This window comes from Eumetopias jubatus, unplaced genomic scaffold (assembly GCF_037043125.1).
Source record: "Eumetopias jubatus isolate StellerSeaLion01/CBP00866 unplaced genomic scaffold, mEumJub1_p1.0 scaffold_8, whole genome shotgun sequence".
In the NCBI taxonomy this organism is placed as follows: Eukaryota; Metazoa; Chordata; class Mammalia; order Carnivora; family Otariidae; genus Eumetopias; species Eumetopias jubatus.
The window spans coordinates 5,303,617-5,325,856 of record NW_028274814.1 but is presented as its reverse complement, the minus strand read 5'-3'; the positions used below and the strand labels follow the sequence as shown (position 1 = coordinate 5,325,856).

Sequence of the window (22,240 nt, the reverse complement as noted above, 5' to 3'; positions counted from 1 at the left end):
CCATCAATATGCTGTCTGCAAGAGACTCATTTTAGACCCAAAGACACCCCAGATTGAAAGTGAGGGGGTGGAAAACCATTTACCATGCTAATGGACACCAAAAGAAAGCTGGGGTGGCAATCCTTATATCAGACAAATTAGATTTTAAACCAAAGACTGTAATAAGAGATGAGGAAGGACACTATATCCTACTTGAAGGGTCTATTTAGGCAGTCCTAAGAGGAAAGTATATAGCAATACAAGCCTTTCTCAAGAAACAAGAAAGGTCTCAAATACACAACCTAACCCTACCCCGAAAGGAGCCGGAGAAAGAACAGCAAATAAAGCCTAAACCCAGCAGGAGAAGAGATATAATAAAGATCAGAGCAGAAATCAATGAACTAGAAACCAAAAGAACAGTAGAACAGATCAACGAAACTAGGAACTGGTTCTTGGAAAGAATTAACAAGACTGATAAACCCCTGGCCAGACTTATCAAAAAGAAAAGAGAAAGGACCCAAATCCACAAAATCATGAATGAAAGAGGAGAGATCACAACCAACACCAAAGACATACAAACAATTATAAGAACATATTATGAGCAACTCTATGCCAGCAAATTAGATAACCTGGAAGAAATGGATGAATTCCTAGAGATGTATCAACTACCAAAACTGAACCAGGAAGAAATAGAAAACCTGAACAGACCTATAACCACTAAGGAAATTGAAGCAGTCATCAAAAATCTCCCAACAAACAAAAGCCCGGGGCCAGATGGCTTCCCAGGGGAGTTCTACCAAACATTTAAGGAAGAATTAACACCTATTCTTCTGAAACTGTTCCAAAAAATAGAAATGGAAGGAAAACTTCCAAACTTGTTTTATGAGGCCACCATTACCTTGATCCCCAAACCAGACAAAGACCCCATTAAAAAGAATTACAGACCAGGGGGTGGGGGATGGGTTAGCCTGGTGATGGGTATTAAAGAGGGCACGTTCTGCGTGGAGCACTGGGTATTACGCACAAACAATGAATCATGGAACACTACATTAAAAACTAATGATGTATTGTATGGTGATTAACATAACAATAAAAAATTTAAAAAGAATTACAAACCAATATCCTTGATGAACATGGATGCAAAAATTCTCACCAAAATACTAGCCAATAGGATCCAACAGTACATTAAAAGGATTACTCACCACGACCAAGTGGGATTTATCCCTGGGTTGCAAGGTTGGCTCAACATCTGCAAATCAATCAACATGATACAATTCATTAACAAAAGAAAGAACAAGAATCATATGATCCTCTCAATAGATACGGAAAAAGCATTTGACAAAGTACAGCATCCTTTCTTGATCAAAACTCTTCAGAGTATGGGAATAGAGGGTACATACCTCAATATCATAAAAGCCATCTATGAAAAACCCACATCGAATATCATTCTCAATGGGGAAAAACTGAGAGCTTTCCCCCTAAGGTCAGGAACATGGCAGGGATGTCCACTATCACCACTGCTATTCAACATAGTATTAGAAGTCCTAGCCACAGCAATCAGACAACAAAGAGAAATAAAAGGCATCCAAATCGGCAAAGAGGAAATCAAACTCTGTTTGCAGATCATATGATACTCTATGTGGAAAACCCAAAAGACTCCACCCCAAAACTGCTAGAACTCATACAGGAATTCAGTAAAGTGGCAGGATATAAAATCAATGCACATAAATCAGTGGCATTCCTATACACCAACAACAAGACAGAAGAAAGAGAAATGAAGGAGTCGATCCCATTTACAATTGCACCCAAAACCATAAGATACCTAGGAATAAATCTAACCAAAGAGGCAAAGAACTGGTACTCAGAAAACTATAAAATACTCATGAAAGAAATGAGGAAGACACAAAAAATGGAAAAACGTTCCATGCTCATGGATTGGAAAAACAAATATTGTGAAGATGTCAATGCTACCTAGAGCAATCTACACATTCAATGCAATCCCCATCAAAATACCATCCACTTTTTTCAAAGAAATGGAACAAATAATCCTAAAATTTGTATGGAACCAGAAAAGACCCCGAATAGCCAAAGGAATGTTGAAAAAGAAAAGCAAAGCTGGCAGCATCACAATTCCGGACTTCCAGCTCTATTACAAAGCTGTCATCATCAAGACAGTAGGGTACTGGCACAAAAACAGACACATACATCAATGGAACAGAATAGAGAGCCCAGAAATGGACCCTCAACTCTATGGTCAACTAATCTTTGACAACGCAGGAAAGAATGTCCAGTGGAAAAAAGACAGTCTCTTCAACAAACGGTTTTTGGAAAATTGGACAGCCACATGCAGAAGAATGAAACTGGACCATTTCCTTATACCACACACAAAAATAGACTCAAAATGGTTGAAAGACCTAAATGTGAGACAGGAGTCCATCAAAATCCTAAAGGAGAACACAGGCAGCAACCTCTTCGACCTCAGCCGCAGCAACTTCTTCCTAGAAACATCAACAAAGGCAAGGGAAGCAAGGGGAAAAATGAACGATTGGGACTTCATCAAGATAAAAAGCTTTTGCACAGCAAAAGAAACAGTCAACAAAACCAAAAGACAACCGACAGAATGGGAGAAGATATTTGCAAATGACATATCAGATAAAGGGCTAGTATCCAAAATCTATAAAGAACTTATCAAACTCAACACCCAAAGAACAAATAATCTAATCAAGAAATGGGCAGAAGACATGAACAGACATTTTTCCAAAGAAGACATCCAAATGGCCAACAGACACATGAAAAAGTGCTCAACATGCTCAGCATCAGGGAAATCCAAATCAAAACCTCAATGAGATACCACCTCACACCAGTCAGAATGGCTAAAATGAACAAGTCAGGAAACGACAGATGCTGGCGGGGATGTGGAGAAAGGGGAACCCTCCTACACTGTTGGTGGGAATGCAAGCTGGTGCAGTCACTCTGGAAAACAGTATGGAGGTTCCTCAAAAAGTTGAAAATAGAGCTACCATACAATCCAGCAATTGCACTACTGGGTATTTACCCCAACGATACAAACGTAGGGATCCAAAGGTGCACCCCGATGTTTATAGCAGCAATGTCCACAATAGCCAAACTGTGGAAAAAGCCAAGATGTCCATCGACAGATGAATGGATAAAGAAGATGTGGTATATACACACACATACACACACACACACACACACACACACACACACACACACACAATGAAATATTATGCAGCCATCAAAAGGAATGAGATCTTCCCATTTGCAATGACGTGGTTGGAACTGGAGGGTGTTGTGCTGAGCAAAATAAGTCAATCAGAGAAAGACATGCATCATATGACCTCACTGATATGAGGAATTCTTAATCCCAGGAAACAAACTGAGGGTTGCTGGAGTGGTGGGGGGTGGAAGGGATGGGGTGGCTGGGTGATAGACATTGGGGAGGGTATGTGCTATGGTGAGCACTGTGAATTGTGCAAGACTGTTGAATCACGGATCTGTACCTCTGAAACAAATAATGGAATATATTTTAAGAAAAAAAAAAAGAAGAAGATAGCAGGAGGGGAAGAATGAACAGGGGGAAATTGGAGGGGGAGACGAACCACGAGAGACGATGGACTCTGAAAAACAAACTGAGGGTTCTAGAGAGGAGGGGGGTGGGGGCATGGTTTAGCCTGGTGATGGGTATTAAATAGGGCACGTTCTGCATGGAGCACTGGGTGTTATGCACAAACAATGAATCATGGAACACTACATCAAAAACTAATGATGTAATGTATGGTGATTAACATAACAATAAAAAATTTAAAAAAAAAGACAAGAAAGGTTAGATCACATTATGGATATTATATAAAGTAGTTCCTTTCAGCCTGATTCTTTGGCTTCCAGACTCTTAGATGTTTCATTACTGTCAGAAGCATGAAAGCAGTGCTTGGGAACTGGATTTTCAATGAGAAAAAGATGAGGTAGGAAAGGACACAGATTGACCAGTATGTAAAATTTTGGTGCATATTTTTGCTTCTTGTATTTCTCTAGTCTCAATATCTTAAGCTGTTTGCCCTGGGCATCTTCCTCTCTAGCGCATATGCTCAGGATCACAAGAATAACACAGCCTGTTACCCCCTTCAGTGTTTGTTGTTTTTTGCATTTGTTAAAAATGTTAAGAGGTTTCGACTGATAAGAAAGGCAATGATCCTTTTCAACCCAAGCTAATTTATATTATTTCTAGTTCAAAAGTTGTCTAATGTAAAGGAAATGTCCAAAATTATCCAGGTTTATCAAAAAGAGCACATTTTCCAGTTCCAAAATGAGAAGTGAAACCTATTGTAGCCAGCTGGGTGGAGCCTCCCACACTCCACGGCATAGGACAGAGAGGCTGTGACAGGGTGAAGGCTGAGGATCTGGAAGGTGTTCAGCTCTCCAGCTCTTGGGCACAATGTGGGGATATGTCAGGAGAGCTTCAAGAGACTGAACTTTGTGTGACTGAGTGGGGAAGTGTATTTATTGCCTGTGTAATCACCAATGGAAACTTTACTTTGGGAAAGTGTCATAGGGAATATGGATGGTCAACCTGTTTACTTCTTCTAGAGAGGACACTATGTCCCACTTGTCTTAACACGTGCTACATGTATCAGTTAGCAATGCCTTAGTGCACTACTAACTGAAAATCATCACAGTTTTAATTGAGACAAATCCTAACCTTTCCATGATGTCACAGAATTGCACAGATGGAAAATGCATCATCCCAGTCCCTGCCTCCCTCCACACAGTGAGTATTTAATGTATTTGGGGCAGAGTATTGTCAGTGTCCTTCTCGAGTGTCTTCAAGCAAATACTCTCTACTGTTTGGTGACCCAACATTGGTCTGGCACACTATTATGTCTTAGAATGGGTGAGTGAATTGTATCCATAAGTAGGAAAAGAGGATATAGAAGGAAAGATGAGAACACCTTCACTGAAGTAGCAGAATATAAAGAGCATGGATTTTAAAGCCACAGAAGGTGGTTCCAGCTCTGTCACTTGCTAGCTATGTCACATTGTACAAATAATTTAACCTCTGAGCCTCAATTTCTTCATCTGTAAAATGGGGATAATACATAAATTGGGTCATAAATAGTGCTAAAAATAGGTATCTACCATTACTGAGTGCTTACTATGTATAGCATTTGGTCCCAGCACTTTATGTATTCATTTAGTATTCAAAACAACTCTAAGGAATAGATTTTATTGCAATCTTGACTTTACAATGAGGAACTGAGGCACAATAATTAACATAGGAGTAGCCATTACTATGAATAATAATGGTGGCATTAATATTGTTGGGATTTAAAAGCATTAACATCTAATAATAAAAGCAAGTAAAACCAACAGGAATTTCTTCATTTAAAAAATATCATAAACGCAAGATATATATAGGGAAAAAACTGAGTAGGGGTAAGATAAATTACTCTAGATTTACACTTGATTTCCTCCCCCTTTATCTCTTTCTCCAAAATGATAGGTCATCATGAAAACCATTTGCTATAAATGAGCCTTATGGTCTAAACAGCTCTGTTAAAAGTGATGAGAAAGTGAAATTATTTGTAAGAGAAAATGGATGCGGGAAAGTATAAACAAAATAATTTTCCAAAACAGTCCCAAACTGAAAGGTAAGAGTTTCCAAATTGAAAGGGGCTAGCACAATGAACAAGAAAACACCAACACCAAGTCACATCATCATGGAAATTTAAGAACATCAGAAGGAAGAGAAGACCCTAAAATCTTCCCAAAAGGACAAATAAGCAAACCAACTGCTTGCAAAGGGTCAGGTGTCAAATCTGACATCAGATTTGGGGAGGCATCAAACTCCCCAACAACAGAAGAAACGAGACAACAATGGTGAAATTTCTTTAAAGTTTGAGGCAAAATTATTTCCAACCTAAAACATTACACCCAAATTACCAATTTTTTTCAGATATCTTATGAAATTTAAAGGCTCAAGAATTTTACCTCCTCTGTATATTCTTTTTCAGGAAACTACTAGGGAATCTGCTCCACAAAAAAGAGGAAGTAAATGAAGAAAAAGGAAAACTTGAGATAAAGGAAATAGAGGATATAGGAGACTAAGGAAATCCCCAGGAGTTAGTGAAAGAATGTTCCAGAATGACAGCTGTGCAACAGCCCTGAACAGCAAGGCTACATTTCAGCAAGAAGATTGAAAGCAATTGGAGAGAAATCTCCAGAGAGGGGGAAAATGGACTTGATTGATTTGCTGTAAGTTATCTTTTAGTTGTTTGGCAGGTATGTTACAGCATTAGAGAAAAATATATAGTGATAGATACACAGAAACTAAGCAAATAAGAATACAAGCAAGGTAATTATTAATTCTAGGAAGAATAAAAAGTGCTACAAAAAAAGAAACAAAGTATATGACCTGAATGAAAAGACTTATGTAGTCCTGTTCATGTAAACAATAACTGCTGATTTAGACAAAAATTGAAATTTCACTCTATAGGGAAGATGGGAGAGGAGGTGTGGAGAAGGTGGAGCATTATAACTATAGTCCCACCTACCAAAATATCCAGTTGACATTGTCTAACATTCATAAACCAAGAAACTGGATTCAAGTATATTACTTCCAATGTTGAAAAGCAGATAAAAGAATTCAATTTGGCTGCCTCTGTGTCATCAGTTTGGGAAGTAAAGAGGGATAGTAGGGGAGTGTTGTTTTTCACAAGACTTTAGGGTTTTTTTTTTATTGAGATGTAATTGATATATAACATTATATTAGTTCCAGGTGTATGGACTTCAGGTTTTTTAATTTCAAAATATGTAAATATGCTCGTGTACTATCTTACAGATGAAAAAAATAATACATTTAGAAAGGACTAATCTTGAGTTGGTAGCCTTCATCAGAGATGCTATATTAACTTTAAGAAGCTGCTTTTAGAACCATATTAAATGATTCCAATCTGATGGCTAAAGATTATAATTTTGCTCTTGTAAAAAAAATCCTGAATTTAGGAAGTTAATTTTAGTGCCTCAAACTGATGGAAAAGAAGCAGAAAAATTAAGGATGAGAGATATTCAATAAGAGAAGGAGAAATAAAGAGGGGAAAATGAGAGAGGAGAAAATAAGTTAGAAAAAAACTTGAAAAGTAAGTAACATTGAAAGCCAAGGAACTGTGGAAACGTTTATGTACTTAGTAGAAAGTGGGAAAGAAGACAGACTCACAGAGACCTGTGCTGGTCATCCACAGGCACAAACAGAAAGCAATGTGAAGGAAAAGATTTAATGAGGGCAAAAAAAGCATTTTTAAATTTATTGGTAACTTGATTTCAAACTAATTCCTATAAATTTATTTTTTCCTTTCCTAAAAAAAGGTTTATTTTTTTCCTTTTGAGCCTAAGAAAGGAGACTCATGAAATTATATGAATATTAATAATCCATATATGAATGGATTATTGAATATATATGAATTATATATTTGAATTATAATTAAGGAGAATAAAACCAACACATTCTGAGAGGGAAAAAGAACATTTCTAAAGAGGCCGAAAGCTCTTCCCCAGTGTGTAGGAGATTCCCATGCTGGAGAGCAATCTTCTCTGGAAGAGAGGAGGATGTAGGGCAAATGAAGATATGGGAAAAAGATCTTGGAAGTGTAGGGGTTTTTTTCTTCCCTAACTGGAAACAGGTTTAACTCTGAATTAATACTCCTTTCCTTCTATACTTAAATAACTATTTGTGCTACATAAATTTCCAAATGTTCAGAGTTTCTAGGTAAAGTGGTATTTAAAGCCTCATTTCCATGCATCCAATGCATTGTGAAATTGGAAAGCCTAACACTGTGCACTGTGGAAACTATAGGTCACAGGTAGATCATTCTAAAGCCAAAGTTGCCATTTTGATGCCACCATTATTTATGGTACCTGAAGTTTGAAGCCCTTTCAATTGTGTGGAAAAAAGGAAGAAAAAATGCATTATCCTTTCTATAAGGGAAATGTAGATAAGACCTGCTTACTTTACAATAATTTACACAGCAATTTATTTTTTAATCATTTCTAATTATAGTCACAAGAATTCTAGGAATAAAAGTAGCCCTGGTCTGCAGTATGCTTTTTCCCCTCAAGTTCTGGGCCTGTCTTCTGAAGAGGAGGAGCAAGGCAAGTCTTTCTTAGAGATCCTACTAGCTTCCTATACCCAACTTTGTCTCATCATTGCTCTTTGCCTGCTGTCCAGCTGCTTCATAAGTTGTCCCTAAGCAACACCCTTCTGGAGACTAATTACTGCAAAAGGTACCACATAAATTAATTGATTTTAGTTGAATATGACTAAAAATAAACATGAATATAGGAAGTATATAAAATTGTTTTTCCTTTAGATAAAAACCATATGATCATTTCAACAGATGCAGAAAAAGCATTTGACAAAGTACAACATCCATTCATGATTAAAAACCCTCAAAAAAGTAGGTTTAAGAGGGAACATACCTCAACATAATAAAGTCCACATAGGCAAAACCCATAGCTAACATCATCCTCAATGGAGGAAAACTGAGAGTTTTCCCCTAAGGTCAAGAACAAACAAGAATGTCTACTCTCATCACTTTTATTCAACATAGTACTGAAGTCCTAGCCACAGAAATGAGACAACAAAAAGAAATAAAAGGCATCCAAATCAGTAAGGAAGAAGTAAAACTTTCACTGTTTGCAGATGACATGATACTCTACATAGAAAAACTAAAAGACTCCACTAAAAAACTGCTAGAACTGATAAATGAATTCTGTAAAGTTGCAAGATACAAAGTCAATATACAGAAATCTGTTGCATTTCTATATGCCAATAATGAAGCAGCAGAAAGAGAATTTAAGAAAACAATCCCATTTTACAACTGCACCAAAAATAATAAGATAACTAGGAACACACCTAACCAAAGAGGCAAAAGACTCATACTCTGAAAACTATAAAACACCGATGAAGGAAATTAAAGATGACACAAAGAAATGGAAAAGTATTGCATGCTCAGGGATTGGAAGAACAAATATTGTTAAAATGTCTATACAACCCAGTGCAATCCCTATCAAAATACCAACAGCCTTTTTCACAAAACTAGAACAAGCAATCCTAAAATTTGTATGAAACCACAAAAGACCTCAAATAGCCACGGCAATCTTGAAAAAGGAAAGCAAAGTTGGAGACATCACAATGCTAGACTTCAAGTTATAATACAAAGCTGCAGTAATCAAAACAGTATGGTACTGGCACAAAATAAAAATGTAGATCAATGGAATAGAATAGAGAACACAGAAATAAACCTACAAATATATGGTCAATTAATCTTTGACAAAGCAGAAAAGAATATCCAATGGGTGAAAGGCAGTCTCTTTAATAAATGGTATGGAAAAAACTGGATAGCAATAAGAAAAAGAAAGAAACTGGACCACTTTCTTACACAATACACAAAAATAAATCCCAAATGGATTAAAGACCAAAATGTGAGACCTGAAACCATTAAGATCCTAGAAGAGGACACAAGCAATAACTTCTTTGGCATCGACCATAGCTACTTTTTTCTAGATATGTCTTCTGAGGCAAAGGAAACAAAAGCAAAAATAAACTATTGGGACTACATCAAAATAAAAAGCTTCTGCACAGTGAAGGAAACAATCAACAAAACTAACGGGCAACCTATGGAATGGGAGAAGTTATTTGCAAATGAAAAATCCGATAAAGGATTAGTATCCAAAATATAAAAAGAACTTATCAAACTCAACACCTAAAAAACAAATAATACAATTTAAAAATGGGCAAAAGACATAATTACACATTTTTCTGAAGAAGACATATAGAAGATGGCCAACAGACACATGAAAAGATGCTCATCATCACTTACTATCAGGGAAATGCAAATCAAAACTACAATGAGATATCACCTCACCCCTGTCAGGATGGCTAAAATCAACAACACAAGAAACAACAGGTGTTGGTGAGATGTGTAGAAATAGGAACCCTCTTGCACTGTTGTTGGGAATGCAAACTGGTGCAGTCACTCTAGAAAACAGTATGGAGGTTCCTCAGAAATTTAAGAACAGAATTATCCTATAATCCAACAATTGCACTTTATATATGGAATATTACTCAGCCATAAAAAATGAAATCTTGCTGCCATTTGCAACAAGGATGGAGCTAAGATGTATTATACTAAGCAAAACAAGTCAGAGAAAGACAAATACTATATGATTTCACTCATATGTGGAATTTAAAAACAACAGACGAACATAGGGGGGGAAAAGAGAGAGGTAAACCATAAAATAGACTCCTAACTATAACTATAGAGAATAAACTGAGGGTTGCTGGAGGGGAGGTGGGTGGGGAATGGGTTAAATTGGTGATGGGTATTAAGGAGGGTGCTTGTAATGAGCACTGGGTGTTATTTGTAAGTGATGAATCACTAAATTCTACTCCTGAAACTAATATTACACTATATGTTAACCAACTGGAACTTAAATAAAAACTTGAAACTACAAAAAAAGAGAAGTGGTATATATATATGTGTGTATGTGTGTGTGTGTGTGTGTGTGTGTGTGTACACACACACATAAAATAGAATATAAAAAAGAATGAAATCTTGCCATTTGCAACATCTATGGAGCTAGAGAGTATAATGCTAAGCAAAATAAGTCAGTAGAGAAAGACAAGTACCAAATGATTTCACTTATATGTGGAATTTAAGAAACAAAACAAATAAGGAAAGAAAAAGAGAGAGAGAAAGACAAATCAAGAAACAGATTCTTTTTTTTTTTTTTAAAGAAAGAATCTTAAGCAGCCTCCATGCCCACTGTAGAGCCTGACACACGGCTTGATCTCAGGACTCTGAGATCATGACTTAAGCCAAAATCAAGGGTTGGACGCTTAAGCGACTGAGGCACCCAGGCGCCCCAAGAAATAGATTCTTAATTATAGAGAACAAACTGATGGTTACCAGAGGGGACGTAGGTGGAGAGATGGGTGAAATAGGTGATGGGGATTAAGGGGTGTACTTGCTGTGATAAGCACCAGGTGATGTATGAAAGTGTTGAATCACTATATTGTACACCTGAAACTAATAAAACATTGAATGTACAAGTATATGTACATACTCCATGGAATACTTTTCCACATTAGAAAATCTCTAAGTCAAAAAGCTTAGATTAAATTTTGTAAATCTAGTTTAGCATGTAATTTACATTGTTATGACTAAAACCCAAGCCATGTTCTTGCTGGGAATTGGTTCTTACTAAAATACCAGTGGTCCTCACATTCCTAGAGGATGTTCAGTCAATTTTATTTTTCCATCATGGAAGACTTCCTTAATAAAATGATAGAAAAAGTGAATTTATTCCACAAATATTTGTTAAGCACCATCTTCTGGGTGTTGGGGATTTAGTAGTAGGCCAAAACATACAGAAAGCCCTACATTAATGAAAACTACTTTGGAAAGAAAGAAAGCAGGGAAGGAAAGTCAATGTAAAAGTAGACTTCTTTTTACAGAAATGTGCTCGTTAGCTATATACAGATATTTGCTATGCAAAATATTCTTGGAGTTGGAAATCAGGTTGAAGATTCGTTAATTTATGCGGCTAAAATTCACTAAATTATAATGAAAGAAATTAAATTATTCAGTAACAACTGTAGTATATATTTAGTTATGGAGGAAACATATATAGTGTTCAGATTTTACTTCCTATACCATGGAGAGCCTACACATAACGTATTATCTTATATCCCAATTCGTATATCATAACATGGTTCTACTTCAATGTGGCAAAATCTGTATTTCTGGAACTTTTTTTTTTTAAGATTTTTATTTATTTATTTGACAGAGAGAGACACAGTGAGAGAGGGAACACAAGCAGGGCGAGTGGGAGATGGAAAGCAGGCTTCCCGCGGAGCAGGGAGCCCAATGTGGGGCTCGATCCGAGGACCCTGGAATCATGACCTGAGCCGAAGGCAGACGCTTAACGACTGAGCCACCCAGAAACATTTTTTTTTTATATACTTTCAGTGCTAATGTCTGAGATTAATCAACTACTATCAGCATCAGGAAGTATCATATCTATTACACAAGAATTCTCCACTTATTCCCACATAGCAGCAGCTACACTAACAACAAAAAGGAAAACAGACCCCGAGTCATGACAATTATTCAGATTTTTAAAAGGGGGTAGAGAGGTGGAAAGGGATGAGCAAAGAACTGTGCAATAACCAGATGGCTTCTATACAGGATTCCTCCTTGATCTCCCCTTGCTAAGCAGATGACAACAAGAAGGGGAGTGAAGTGGTGGGCAGTCAGGGAGTCAGGGTCAGCATGGGAGAGACTCTGGCACAGGGGCTTTGGGAATCAACGTTCCTTCTAAGTTCTTCATTAAAGGAGGAATAAGACAGCTAATAGAATAAGGTGAGGCTGTTCTTAATCAAGGCAGAGAACGGAGGGAATTCTACATGGCCCAGCACTTAAATAAAAGACCAGTGTGGGTGAAGCACCAGTTCTCAAACTTGACTGTGCATCGACATCTCCATGAGGGCTTGTTTCTGACACAGCAGGTCTGGGATGGGACCTGAGGATTTACATTTCCAAGTGATATTGATGCTGAGAGTCCAGGGATCACACTTTGACGACCATGTGGGTGAGATACACAAAGAAGATGCAGAAAAGGGAGGGCCATATGAGAGGCAAAATGCCAAAATGGCCCCCATTATTTTTGTGCTCCTCTCCTTGTGTACAGGTGGAATCTACACATGTGACAGAGTGTCACTCTGATGATTAAGTTAATACTAAGTTAATTATGAGTAATCAAAAGAGAGATTGTTTTGGGTAGGTTTTACCTAACTAGGTAAGCTTGTAAAGAAAAGTGAAGAGTCAGAGACACATGCTCCAACTGGCCCGAAAGAAAACAACATTTGTATTGTGAACTGCCTATGGGGGCCACATGTCCCCTATATTTAACTGGACAAATATTTATTAACTGACAGTATTTGTAAGACTCTAGTGGGCTCTGCTGTGAATTTTTTTTTTTTTTAAAAATCACAGTTCTGTACCTCAAAGGGCTCAGTGTCTAATAAGAGGGATAATACTAGAACACAAACAATTTTTCTTCAAGGCAGATTATAAGAAAAGTCCTAAGAGAGACATAAGCAAAGTGTTAGAGCAGTTTAAAGGAAAAACAGGTCACATCTGGCTGGGAATAGAAATATTTACTAGAGAAAGAGGCATGGGAGAGAGTACTACAAAATAAGGAAGATTACCATAAACAGAGAAATTGGGAAAATAAGAGCAAAGAAGTTGGATAAAATGGGAGGATATATTCCAAGGAGATAGGCCAAATAAACAAAAGCTTAGAGGTATAAAAAACACAGGGCATATTTGCAGAATTGCGGGTGGTCTACTAGGGGCGCAGCATAAGTACCAGCAAGGAAGAGAGGAAGATGAGGTCAGAAAAGTAAGTTATAAAGGCTTCTAAATGTTAAAAAGGATCAGTAGTTGGAAGAATCAAAATGGGAATCAGGGATGGGGGCCATCTACAGAAGTCAGTGGGACTAGAATTAACTGGTTCAGTACTAACCTTAAATCCCTTCTTTTGTGCCAACAATTTCAAAATTGTTCCAGAGCATTATATTACCTTAATTTTAAATATAAATGTGTGTTTGGGGATATTAAGAGTAGAAGTGATATGAGGCACAGAATTCCATTATATTTAGAAAGATAACCTTCATGGCAAATTGGAAATCTCTCATATATTTCTCTAGCTGTTTATATGTACTACAAACAGCTTATCCTAACTTTCATTACTTAGTCTTAATGCTAGCTGGGTATCTATATCCCAGTAGCTTATCCTTTGCCAATTTAGTCTTCATTTAGAGGGATTTTATCTCCTTGGCTTTTCCTTTCTAAGGACAGAAAGTTCTCATTCTGCTTTTCTGAACTGGTCATTAGAAATGTAGCTATCCCTATGAATCAGCAGAATTCCTTATCTTTCTGATATTGGTCAGATGTGTCCCTGTCCCCAATCCTAGGAGGTATCACATGGAAGAAAAGAGATAACACACTTTCCTTATGTTGATAACACCCCTTCCTGTAACACACAGAAATTTTCTTACCTTATTTTTAATTTTATTTTTTTTAAATGTTTTATTTATTTATTCATGAGAGTCAGAGAGAGAGAGAGAGAGAGAGGCAGAGGCAAAGGCAGTGGGAGAGGGAGAAGCAGGCTCCCCGCCTAGCAGGGACCCCGATGCGGGACTCGATCCCAGGACCCTGGGATCATGACCTGAGCCGAAGGCAGATGCTTAACCATCTGAGCCACCCAGGCGCCCCCTTATTTTTAATTTTAAAAAGAGTATTTGAAAGGCCTTGTTTGGATTACAAACATTAAAAATATTTTTCTTTAATTAAGAATTACTTCCAGATACCTTCTAAATTATATAAAACTTATCTGACATAAAGTGTTTGGTATTTATATAATAGTGTTGGTTGACCCCACTTAGCAACACACAGAAAATTTGTCTCTCTTAAAACATGGTTCAATTGGCAAGTTTATTGTGAAAAAAATCAACTTCCATTTTAAGGGATATACCTTGGGGTATGCCAATGCTCCCCCGAGGGGGGAAAAGAAAAAAGACAAATAGAAAATGAGATGCATAAAACATCTATTTAAATGCATTAATGACCTACTGAAGCAATGAGAATGAAGGGAGGCCAAGATTCTGAAGATTGAGAAGAAACAACCATGGAAAGAAAAGCTGAGAATCTGTAGCTGCACTTTCCCTGGGGAAATTTGGCAATGCTGGATCCTAGAATCTGAGAATTGGCTACTAGGGAGACACACCACCAGAGTTTTGGGTGGCCTTGCAGTACTGGAGATACAAAATTAGAGATTTGTAAGGCTAGCACTCAAGTGAAAGGATTGCTGAGAGTTAAGCTGAGCTACTCTATAGTATTGCTGCTTCAGCACAGTTTTTGTGTAGCCAAGTGGCCTGCACAGGCTTCAGACTGACACCAGCCCCTCGTGTAAGTGCACACTCTAGAGAACAGTCCTTGGAGTCATAAGCAAATTGTGGTCAATAGTCTCCCCTGCCTCCTGAGGCCTTCTTCTTTGTGTACCCCATGCAGTTTACCAAAACCTAATTCTTTTTGGTTTTAATTGACCAATCTGACCTTAGCTTGGGAACCCCAAAGCACTCTGCCCACAGACCCTAATAAAGACATGTACCCAGGTCCTGCCTCTTTCTTTGCCAGCACCTTGCCTTGACCTCTTGTTGTTGCTTCTTGATGTGCCGTGTACTTTCTCGAGGACCTGTGAATAATAAACTTCTCTTTCTATTAAACTTCTCTTATGGTCTTTCATTGAACCATGGCCCACCATCCGGTACCCTGTACTCCACTTAACAAATGTTAATTTAACAGAGTCATAAGAGGGACAGATGAAGCACTAGAATTGGCACATGGTATTTCCCCAAGGTATTTGTTGAATTCTGAAGCTGAATGAGGTGGGAAACTAAGAACCTAAAAGCAAAGATCACAAAAATCAGATCTGGGTTTCTAACTGAGGAGAAAAAAAGTAATAAAAGTAAGGATTAGACAGAAGGAGAGGCTCCAGTGAACACATCAGGCCTCCAACTGAAAGCTCAAGAGAGCTATACCCTGGAGAGGTAAGTGGAGCCCTATCTCCTGTGAACAAATCTTAGTCCTCAATTGGATTTAGGTGATCAGTCTTCTCTCCTGCCTAGATGAGGAAAAGGTCAAACTGGAGAAAGATTACATGACCTGGAGCCTTTATGATTTTTTAATACCCAATGTCCAGAATTAATTAAAAAATTATTTAGCATGCCAAAAGAAGGATCATACAAACAAAACAGAGGAGATTAAAAGACCTCTATATGACTTGGTGATTGGACTTAGCAGACAACAACTTTGGAAGACTATGATTAACATGTTCAGTGAAATAGAGGAAAAGGACAAAATACATTAAAATACTGAAAGAGGCAAGAATTGAAATTAAAAACTCAACACATGGATTTAACAACAGATTATATACAAGGGATCAAAAGGGTAAGCAAACCCAAAGACAGGTAATTGGAAATAGCAATACTAAAGAACAGAATAAAAAATGAGTGGGAGATACAAAAAAGAATATGAAATACATGTGAAGCATAATGAGAAAGTCTAACAAAAATGTAATTAAAGTCTTGTGAGGAGTGGAAAAAGAGAATGAAACTGAAGAAATATTTGAAGAAATAAAGATGACTATTCCAAAAGATGAGACATCAAAATAGAGATCAATAAGCTCTGTAAACCCCAAGAAGGATAAAATACAAAGCAGGATAATATTCCTAGCACAGCAGAATAAAATTACAAAAAAAAAAAAAAAACCCACAAAGTCTTCAAAGCAGCCAGAGAACATTTTTACTTGAAAAGGATCCACAGATTGGTTGGTAACTTGACAACAATAACAGAAACCATAAAACAATGGTATGACATAACTAAGAGTACTGAAAGATCATAACTGCCAATCTAGAATTGTACTCCTCAAAGTCTTTCAAAATGACAGTGATATATTTTTCAGAAAAACAAAAACTAACATTGAGATAATTTGTTGCCAGTAGACCAAGAGAAGGAAAATTATCACAGATGGAAACACCAAATATTATAAAATCATGAAGAGTTAGAGAAAAAGTAAACATTTAATTGAATACTGACTGCACAGCATGATGATGATGGTGATGACATCTTATAGAGTTCAAACTACAGAAGAACTAAAATGCATATAATAAAGAAGGCAGAAGGGGGTAAACTGAATTAAGAACTTATTAGATCTTAGCATTATCTGGGAAGTGTTAAAAGTAATCATTTATTTTAGCTTGGTATAAATCAAGAACATAATCTCTAAGGTAGTCACCAAAGAAAAGTTAAAGAATGACTAACAAGTAACATATGAAAACAAAATAATAAAAAGCATTAATACAACAGTAGGCAAGGAAGGAGAAAAAACAACCCACAATATAGGCAAATCAAATAGAAAACAACAGAAGACAGATTTAAGCCCAAGGGTGTCAATAATTACAATAAAGGTAAGTGGGTTAAATATTCTAAGTAAGAGACTAAGACTGTCACACCAAATAAAAACAATTCAACTATATTCCAAATCTAAGAGACACATTTTAAATATAAACATACAGATTGAAACTAGAAGTATGAGAAAAGTTGTTGTAGTTATATTAATATCAGATGAATAGATTTTAAAACAAGAAGCATTATCAGAGATAAAGAGGAACTTTTCATAACAATAAAGGGATTAATCCCCAGGAAATACAAATGTTCTAAATCTGTATGCACTCAAAGACAGAGATTCAAAATATATAAGGCAGAAACTAACAGTACTAAAAGAAAAAATGGTCCAAATTATAAATCATAGCAGGGAGATTTTAATATGTTCATCTAAGTAGCTGATAGAGCAAGCAAGCTAAATCTTTATAGAAAATCTGAACAACACAATTAGCAAAGTTGGCATAATTTATGCATCAAGAAGAAAAGAATTCACATTCTTTCCCAATGTATATGAAATATTTAACAAGCTCTACTATTTTGAGGTCACAAAAGTGTCTCAACAAATTTTAAAAAACAAAATCATTTAGAGTATGTTTTTGACCACAATGGAATTCAGCTAGAAATTAATACTAAACCCAACTCCCTGCAAAACAACAACAGCAAAAACACACTATAATCCATTAAACAGTTGTGAAAAGGGGCATTTTAAGAGGTGCACTCTCTTTAAAAAATGGATCCAACTCTTTAATTCAACATCCTCGGTATGTCTGTAAATAAACTTATGGCATGAAAAAAATATAAAATAATTCATGGGAAAAAAAATTAAAAAGAAATAGAAAATATTTTGACCTGAATTGTAATGAAGAAATAACATATCAAAACTCATGGGATGCAGCTAAAGTCTTACTTAGTGAAAAACTATGTCCTTAAAAGCACTAATGAGAAAAGAAAAAAAGGCTAAAAAGCAATTTTTAAGCCTCTATCTCAAAAGCAGGTAAAAGAAGTATATAAACCCTAAGAAAAAATAACAAACACAATGGCAGAAATCAACTAAAACTGATGAAAATCTATCAAGACCAGTCATCGAATAAAAAGCATACACAAATTACAACATCAGGAACAAAAAATTGAACATCACTACAGATTTTACAGACATAAAGAATATATAAAAGGACTAAGTGGAAAAAGATTATGCCATAAAATTTGGCAGTTTGGACGAAATGAACAAATTGTTTAAAAATAGAACTTAAAGCTGACAAAAGAATACAAAATCTAAATGATCATACATGTGAGTACACATGTGCATGCACACCATTAAATAAATATATTACTGAACACCTTACCCTGAAGAAAACTCCAAGCCCAGATGGCTTTACTGGTGAAGTTTTTCACAAATTTTAAGGAAGACATATCACTAATAAACAAATTCTTCTAAAGAACAGAAAAAGTCAGAATGAATCACAACTCTTTAATTAGATCAGAATAATTTTTTTTTTGGTATGCATTACAATTCAGGTAGCTGCTCATTTAGATACCTTTTTTTTTTTTTGGTAATCACACAATACCATTTAATTGCAATTCAAGACATGATATGATATAATGAGCATATATGTTCCCAAATAGGTTCTACTATTGAGAGAATGGAAATAAGACCAGAATAATCTTGATACCAAAATCTAACAAGGACATTACAAGAAAATTACAAATCAATCTCTCTCTTAAAGATAGATGCAAAATTCCTAAACCACATAATAGCAAGTCAAATCTAGCTATGTATAAAAATAATAATAGATTATGATTAAGTGGAGTCTTTTACAGGAACAAAAGGGTAATAAAACATTTGAAAATCAGTTAATATAATTTACCTCACTAACAGAGAAAAAATGAGAAAAAAGTTATGGTCATTTCAACTGACACAGAGAAAGCATGTGATAATGTTGAGCAATACAAGGAAGTTCACTGTGTACCCAGGACAAGGAAAAGGTTTCTCTAATAATGAAGAAGAAAATGGGAACAAATGACAGTTTGAACCCAGCTTCCAGATAGAGGAATGTTCCAGGCCCAGGGCACTGATTGGGCAATCCAGGAGAGGGATAGCAGATGCAGTAATGGCTGCTTCCCCAACAGAAAAATACTCATTTACCAAATTAACACTCACTTGTGATACAAACTTAGCAACAAGAAATAAAAGAGATTTGCTTTACGTCAAATAAGGATTTTTAAATAGCAAAAACATAGAGACAAAAATAAGAGAATATTTAATAGTCTTTATTTTAAAGGCTATGGGTTTTAAAACTAAAATTAAAAACATACCTATAGCTACAGAGCATAATTCTTATTTCAGTGGATCTTTCTGTTAGTTGTGAATACAACATCTTAGGTCTCTAAAAACCTGCTCCAAGTGTTTCTGAGATTTCCTGAGGACTGTCTCACATGAGCTCATTAACAAATCTGGTGAATTTTCACCAAGAAGTTAGAATAAATGAAGATAATTCATCATCATGTAGAGTTCTAATCCCTTTTTTCCCTCTATGTGTCCCCTCCACTGATTATCACTACATCCTCTGGGCACTGCTGCATCCACTGGGTCTAGGCAGGCCTGCCAGTCCTATCAAGTACTACCACATTTTATGTGCATGACTGGACACTGTTGTCATCTTTTGTGGATACCACCTTATCTACAGTACATAGCTGTATGGTTTTCCATGAGAAAAAGCAGAGATTTAATCATAAAATTACAAAACTGTTCCCCTCCCCAATACCTTACCACCACATCAACAGGGCTCCAGGATAATAAGAGTGGATTACAACTGGGAGAGCTGCAAGACACAGACTCTATTTAAGAAGGAGTTCTTAGGGAAACCTAAAGACAATGGGAAGAAAAAAACACACCAAAACAAACCAACCAACCAACCCACACATGAAAACAAAACAAAACAAAAAACCATAAAGGAAACTGGAGCCTCTGACACAGCTACAGCAAACATTAAACACAGCCCAGCTCCTGGCTAGATGAACATAACACATCACACTACAAACCTGATTGCTTCAGTTCCTATTCCCAGGTATATATCTAGCTTTCAGCAAAAAATTACAAGTCATCCCAAAAGGCAAAAGTTTAAGACACTCATCTCACAAATGATACATACATAGAAATATATCTGCCGGGCGCCTGGGTGGCTCAGTTGGTTAAGTGACTGCCTTTGGCTCAGGTCCTGATCCCGGAGTTCCGGGATCGAGTCCCACATCAGGCTCCCTGCTCAGCAAGGAGCCTGCTTCTCCCTCTGACCCAACCCCCTCTCTTGTGCTCTCTCTCAAATAAATAAATAAATCTTTAAAAAAAAAAAAAGAAAGAAATATATCTGCCTTTGTCTAGTCCCTTTGCCTAATGGCAGGGAAAAAATCTCATGACCAAATGACACTGTGTGCTCTGAAGTGGGTAAAGGCAAAAAAGATGTGGAGCCTCAAGCTTCACAAAATCAGAACTGAATGAAACTCCATTTCTAGTGAAATAATTAAGGGTAGGGATTTTATAGCCATATTACCTGGGTTTGAATACTGGCTCTGCAACATACCAGTGTCTACTTTGCTTAGTATTTGTACACTTCCTATTCATAATCTGTGCAATGTTACTTTTTGTAACATCCACTTTATAGGGTTCTTACAACAGGTAAACAAATAATACAAATTGGGCACTTACAAGTGCACCAAGCACTTAATAAGCACTCAAAAACTAGCTATGATTATTCACAAAAGCTAAAAGTCATTCATATATCTAAATTTCCACCATGTCTCCTGTTCTTTCACTATTAACAATCTTGTATTGCAGTGAAGAAAGATTATATTTTCATGCATGGTATAGGTAAATAACAAAGAGCTAATTTTCTAGCTGTAAGAAGAAATTGTATTCGTTCCTTTCTAAATTCAACTATTTTTAGAGCACATTAATACAAATAGTGTCCACTGCTTCATTTCTAAGAGTTTTTGATGCCTTCCTTTCCTGGTGTTAAACTAAGGATCACTATTAGTAGTAGGTACAGATTTAAACGATCAACAATTCTCCAGCAGAAGAAAAACTCAATTCTTAGAACAGCATGACTCAAGGATGATCACCTTTTAGAGTAAATGTGGCCTCATCCTGAGAAGGCAATTTCTAATTTTAAGGAATCTAAGTGAAATATTTTACTTGACTATTACTATTACAAATTTGTGGTTTAATTATATTACAATTTTTGTTTGTGAATAGAGGCTGTAATTTTAAGTTTTGTTTGTTCATTCTACATTTGACATTCAAGTGGTTCTTGTGATTATGGGCTTGGAGCAAGGGAAAATTATCTCCTGTATGTCTTTCTTTCTACTAAAACCCCACACCATTAATGGTTTAGTATATTCCATCTGCCTTAAAAGACTCATTGGTTCCCATTTTGGTGCTTTACTTGAAATTAGTTTTCTTGCTATGATGCTATCTCTAATTCTCAATGACCATTCACAAAAGTAAAGTTTGATTTGGGTTATATTCAATGTCAAAAAATATTTATACTCTTGATTCAGCAATTCCTAATCATATGCTCTCTCAAATAGACACACACACACTCACACACACATACTTGTTGTAACATTTTTGTAATGACAAAAAAATGGAAACAATCTATTAGAAGAAAAGCTAAATAATGAAATTTCTCTGTGTTGGAATATTATATAACCATTAAAAAGAATTATATAGATGTTATCTAGTTTTAAAAGAATGATGTAGATATTTATGCACTGATATGCAAATATGTAAATATGCTGAAACTATATTGATGAAAAACAAAGTTGCAGAAGAGTATGATCTCAGAGTTGATAAAAAAACAAACAAAAAAACCACATTGGCATACATGTAGAGAATTTATGGAAGGATACAAAAAACAATCTGCTAACATGCTTAATTATAGGAAGTAGGGATGGGGGAGGGGAGTAATAAAGGGGAATTTACTTTTCACTCTATGGTCTTTTTAGTTTGAATAACTTGGTTTTATGAAAATAAATGAAATGATCTCAAATATGTTTTAAGTATAAAAATAAATCACAAAATAATATGTAATTTATGATCACATTTTATCTTTTTAAAAACTATATATATTTCCATGTATTGGTAAATGCAGGCATAAACTAATGTCTGGAACCATAGAAAAATA

At 36.1% G+C, this 22,240-nt stretch overlaps 1 long non-coding RNA gene across 1 annotated transcript in view; it reads right to left on the bottom strand.

Annotated features, from left to right (window-relative positions):
• LOC148163629 (uncharacterized) overlaps nucleotides 1-22,240 on the bottom strand; it is a 69,449-nt gene that overhangs the window by 27,372 nt on the left and 19,837 nt on the right. Inside the window, exon 2 of the long non-coding RNA XR_015768794.1 lies at nucleotides 1,182-1,228. This is a non-coding gene — a long non-coding RNA (uncharacterized LOC148163629). The remainder of the gene's footprint in view (nucleotides 1-1,181; nucleotides 1,229-22,240) is intronic.